A 6,000-nucleotide genomic window follows, 5' to 3' on the forward strand; every position below is an offset into this window, starting at 1 on the left:
TTCCCTCGTTCCACGTATCTGTTCTTATCCTATAATACTAACACATTATAAGGTTTCCAGGCAAGGACAGTACAGTGTTACCTTGGTTCTCAAACTTAATCCATTCCGGAAGTCTGTTACTAAACCAAAACATTCCCAAACCAAGGCGCACTTTCCCATAGAAAGTAATGCAAAATGGATTAATCCGTTCCAGGCTGTTCTCCCCACTGCCCCAATCAGTGCAATCTTTCAATCTCAATCTCTCATCAAAGCGGCTCAGCTGGCGCAACACTAAAAATGGAAGCTCACAACTCAGGACACATTCGACTTCTAAAAAAAATTCGAGAACCGAAACGCTCACTTCTGGAACCAAAGTAAGGTAAAGGTAAAGGTACCCCTGCCCGTATGGGCCAGTCTTGACAGACTCTAGGGTTGTGCGCCCATCTCACTCAAGAGGCCGGGGGCCAGCGCTGTCCGCAGACACTTCCGGGTCACGTGGCCAGCGTGACAAGCTGCATCTGGCGAGCCAGAGCCGCACACGGAAACGCCGTTTACCTTCCCGCTAGTAAGCGGTCCCTATTTATCTACTTGCACCCGGGGGTGCTTTCGAACTGCTAGGTTGGCAGGCGCTGGGACCGAGCAACGGGAGCGCACCCTGCTGCGGGGATTCGAACCACCGACCATGCGATCGGCAAGTCCTAGGCGCTGAGGCTTTTACCCACAGCGCCACCCGCGTCCCATGTATAATATTGGCACCAAATAAATGTTTGATAGCAGTGATGGTGATGAAGTAGGTACATGAGTAATTTAAAACTGGTTTTAACTGAGCTGGAATACAGTATCTGCGTAGTGCTAAATCAGAAACCAGAAAAGGGGGGTGGAAGAGTTCAAATATTTTAAATTTTACAGTTTTAATCTTAAGATCCAGTCTTATAATGAATGGGGGTGGGGGTGGTCAGGACTGTGACTTAGACCAGGCATAGGCAAACTTGGCCCTCCAGATGTTTTGGGACTGCAGCTCCTATCATCCCTAGCTAACAGAACCAGTGGTCAGGGATGGTGGGAATTGTAGTCTCAAAACATTTGGAGGGCCAAGTTTGCCTATGCCTGACTTAGACACTAGCTGATGTGTCGGAAGTAGGCTGATACCAGATGGATGGATAGATTATGCTACAATGACCGCTCCCCGCATAAAACGGGGGGCGACCTTTGAGTGGACGCGCACCTGGGGACTCCGCCTGTCCATGCAAAAATGCATGCTGCCCTGTATAGTATGGATGCTTTAGTTGAGATTCTTGTATTGCAGAGGGTTGGACTAGATGACCCTTGGAGTCCCTTCCACCTTTACTATTCTATTATTCTAGTGCTACTCCACCCTGCCAAGCAAATTATTGGTGCTTTTGCTGATAGTGGCAGGGGATATATTTGCTTGTAGCAGTAGTTACACAGCCTGCTGTTTCCACAAGGGTCTCTAGATCAAGGCAAGATATGTCATTTGGTGTTTTCTTTGTTTTCAAGAGATGTCATTCTCCATCCATTTGTACAATGTGTATGCATCTCTGGGAGGCCAAGATCAGAGATTCTTATGAAGTCAAGGTATATTGTCTTCTCTGTACGGGTGTTTTTCATTTAAAATGTGTGCAATAAAGTACAGAGATTAAAGTACCTTTTCCAGAGAACTATTTCCTGAAGTGAGAAGGTCAGAACGTTCATGAATTTCAAAGGGGATCACTCATGCACCATGGCTTCATTAAACATTATTATTCTGAAATAGCTTTATAGTGTGGGCCTGTCAATTACCTGACATTAATCTTTTCCAGGGAAGAAGGCAAAATATGTTCAGAGCTCTCAAGACCCTTCCATCTGGGAGCTGTCTGTCTGTCACCATTTGAAAGCAATTATGATTGTTCCAAAGGAATGAGTAGAATCAGAGTACCCTTTGGTTAAACCTTGCAGCCATTTGGACTTGATTACTGATTTAAATACTTTCACCTCTGGCTGTCTGCTTACAGGTTATTTGGAAGGATCAAAAAAGGCTTCTGTGGCAGTAAGGCATTATTAAATTGTAAATCTAGCTAAAATGTTTTAACTTTATAGCATCAGTGTGATAGTAAGCATACTGCCCTGTGCCCGTGGTCCTGTTGTAGTTTCTGGGATCTTCAGATAAAACCTTTATATGTAAGCACTTAAAAAAAAATACTCCAGAAGAATTGCTGCAATTGCTTGTAAATCAGATGCTATCTCGGAACCTAAATAAGTGGTCGTACCTGAAAGATAATCTCACACCTTGAGATTCACTCGATCACTGTGCTCTGCATGGTCAGGATATCCTTTCTGCACAGTGTAGAAACAAATTTCAATGGGAACAAATGTAAGGCTGTATCAGTTCTGGGTGCCACAATTTAAGGATACAGTGGTACCTCGGGTTACAGATGCTTCAGGTTACAGATGCTTCAGCTTACAGACTCCACTAACCCAGAAATAGTACTTCGAGTTAAGAACTTTGCTTCAGGATGAGAACAGAAATTGTGTGGCACGGCGGTAGCAGGAGGCCCCATTAGCTAAAGTGGTACCTCAGGTTAAGAACAGTTTCAGATTAAGAGCGAACGAATTAAGTTCTTAACCCGAGGTACCACTGTATTGATAAGCTGGAACTTTTGTAGCTTACAGCACCCAAGATGATCAAGGGTCTGAAAACCAAACTTTATGAGGAATGGTTAAGAGAGTTGGGTGTGTTTATCCTAGATAAGAGAAGACTGAGAGCAGATATGGTAGCCATCTTCAAATGGACTGTCACATGGAAGATGGAGCAAGCTTGTTTTCTCCTGCTCCAGAGGCTAGGACCTGAACCAGTGGCTTCAAGCTACAAGAAAAGGGATTCTGATTAAACATCAGGAGGAACTTTCTGACAGTAGGAGCTGTTTGACAGTGGAACATTCTCCCTCAGGAGATTGTGGACTTTCCATCACTGGAGGTTTTTCAGCAGGGTTTGGATGGCCATCTGTCATGGATGGTTTAGTTGAGATTCCTGCATTGCAGTGGGTTGAATTAGATAATACTTGGGGTCCCTTCCAACTCTGATTCTATGAATTGGGCCTTTATTATTTATTAAATTTATATACCTCCCTTCCTCAAGAGACCACAAGGCAGGTGGCAACATAAAACACAAAATACATAATAGTAAAAGGGAGGGGGACTACAATAACCCCCCCAATAGATTAACAGCTGAAGGCCTGGTTGGAAGAGGGATATTTTAACATGGCACCTAAAGATATACCTCCATCTTTCAACAAAGTTTAAGTTGAGATCTTCCCCAGTACAGTCTGCGTCTGTATTGGAATTGTTTTTAAGATGTTTTTGTTGCTTTAACTCTTGTTGTTTGCCACCCTTTGGGAGGAAGTGCAGGATATAAATTTAATAAATAAACCCTTTCTAACTGAATGGCCAATGGTGGCAGCTCAGACAAGTTCTAGGAGAGAATGCTATAAATGCCGCCTCATCCACAACCTTGCCTGATAACCTTGAATGACTTGCTGTCTCTCATCCTTCATTCCCTATCAGTGTAATTGAGATAACAGCCGGCTTATTCACAGAAAGTCATTCTGTATGCTTCTGAAGCACAATAAACTAAAGTAACAAAATCTTACCATCTTGAAATTAGATCTTGCATTGTTGAAGTACTTCTCACCAGTTAAGATCATTGTGTTAGTGGTGGTCGTGGACAGTTTTGCCCTAGCCACAGCTTATTTATATTCTGAAATATGTCCAACTGAATTGTCTTCAAGGGCAGCTCTGCAGACAATCTGGAAACTTTGGTTAGTATAAAATGTATACTTTGGACGCCTCAAATCGGAACTGCTCTGCAACATATCAGAAACATATCACATGTTTAAATCCTCAATTTGCATTCTTAATAAAATTTGAAGCAAGTGCAAAATAAGCAGATACATCATAATATTTCCGTGCAAGGTTAATTTTTATATACCATTTCCTTCCACATCTTTCCTGTGCCAGGGTGTTTACAATAAAGATGCAATAAATTTCACGGCTGAAGTGAAGTTTCTTCATTTTCATACCCACTTACTTGTATGTTGTTGTCGTCGTTTAGTCGTGTCCGACTCTTCGTGACCCCATGGACCAGAGCACGCCAGGCACTCCTGTCTTCCACTGCCTCCCGCAGTTTGGTCAAACTCATGTTAGTAGCTTCAAGAACAGTAGCACTCAAACGCTTTACTAAAATACAACAAGTCAGAGCATGTCCCCGAAGGCCTGTTGTCTTGGGAAAAGAAAACAAAACAAAATTGTACTACTTATATTGGTAGAAGTGCTGCTTGGGGGGGGAAATGCCCCTTTTAAGTTTGGTGACAGTAGCTTCAGAAAACAGTTTGTCAAAATGGTTTTTAGAAAACATTCTAAATGGATTGGGTGTGATTTATTTTTCAGAACTTGGGTACTGTGAGTTCAAGCGAAGCTTTTGGGGGGGGAACTGTTTCAGAATATTATAGGGCGACAGTCATTAAGGATCATAGAATTGTAGAGTTGGAAGGGACCCCAAGGGTCATCTATTCCAACCCCCTGCAGGAATCTGAAGCATCCATGGCAGATGGCCATCCAAACTCTGCTTATAAACCTCCAAGGAAGGTTGACTGAATTCACCATGAGAATGAGAAATTGGTGGGAGCAGTAGGTTCCATGGCTTACAGTCAGAAAATGGGTTAAACAGACTGATTTTAAACTTGGTAGTGCAGGAGAGTAAGTTTGAGGATGGGTCTATGTACGATCTGGAGTCAAAGGATAATAAATGTTGAACTAGTTAATGTGTGGTATGACGGGGGGAAATTGAGTGGTGTGCATTTTCTTCTTCTTCCATACACTTTGCTAAGGTGATTTTGGGGAAAATATTTCCCCGTACTACAGCTTTGGGGAAATGGCATGTTGCGTTGAGTTAAGGGAAACATCTAATTGAAATAATTAAGCAACTTAAAGACTACATTTTGAACCTGGAAATAGCTTGATTTAAGCAATTAATAACAACATGGTGTAAGCCATCGAAAGGATACTTTGAATCTGGAAATGGTATGGTTCTGATCCAAAGACGTGTGTAGCAGCATGCTGGGTTTTGCAGACACACCCAGCTGCCCAACAGATGGCCAGCATGGCCAGCTCTGACAATGCCACTTACTTGTCAGAAAGTGGAGCAAAGTACTGGGACCTGCATTTAATCCCCATCGCACTTCCAAACAGATGGTCGGCGCTGTCAAAGCTGACAGAATTGATGGCCCTTTAAGTCCCGCAAGTGCAATCCCTATTCAGCAGCTATTTCTTTATTGATTGAACATTTATTAGTCAGCTTTGCATAGCAAAGGCAACTTTAAAAGTACAAACCAAATTTTAAAAAGAGAAACCTTTAGAAAACAGAATTTCAAAACATTATAAATGAAGACAAACAACAGCAAAATGTTAAGACCAGCAAGACACAATAAGTTAACAAGGATCATGTGAATACTTGGGAGTGGGGTATGTGGGTTTCTGATTTTCTAAGAACATTTAAGTTCCTGTGCTTATAGCCACTTTGTACATAATAGGGAAGTGACTGTAGTCTACAGTTTATCCCAAAGTATCATACTTAAGAAGTCCAACTGCTGCTGTAGGGAACACTTTGACCTGTTATCAACTGGATGATCAACGAAGCTTAAAAAGGTAAAGGGACCCCTGACCATTTGGTCCAGTCGTGGCCAACTCGGGGGTTGCGGCGCTCATCTCGCTTTATTGGCCGAGGGAGCCGGCATACAGCTTCCAGATAATGTGGCCAGCATGACTAAGCCGCTTCTGGCAAACCAGAGCAGCGCACGGAAACTCCGTTTACTTTCCCGCCGGAGCGGTACCTATTTATCTACTTGCACTTTGACATGCTTTCAAACTGCTAGGTTGGCAGGAGCAGGGACCGAGCAATGGAAGCTCACCCTGTCGCGGGGATTCGAACCACTGACTTTCTGATTGGCAAGTCCTAGGCTCTGTGGT

Source organism: Podarcis raffonei, chromosome 11 (genome assembly GCF_027172205.1).
Source record: "Podarcis raffonei isolate rPodRaf1 chromosome 11, rPodRaf1.pri, whole genome shotgun sequence".
In the NCBI taxonomy this organism is placed as follows: Eukaryota; Metazoa; Chordata; class Lepidosauria; order Squamata; family Lacertidae; genus Podarcis; species Podarcis raffonei.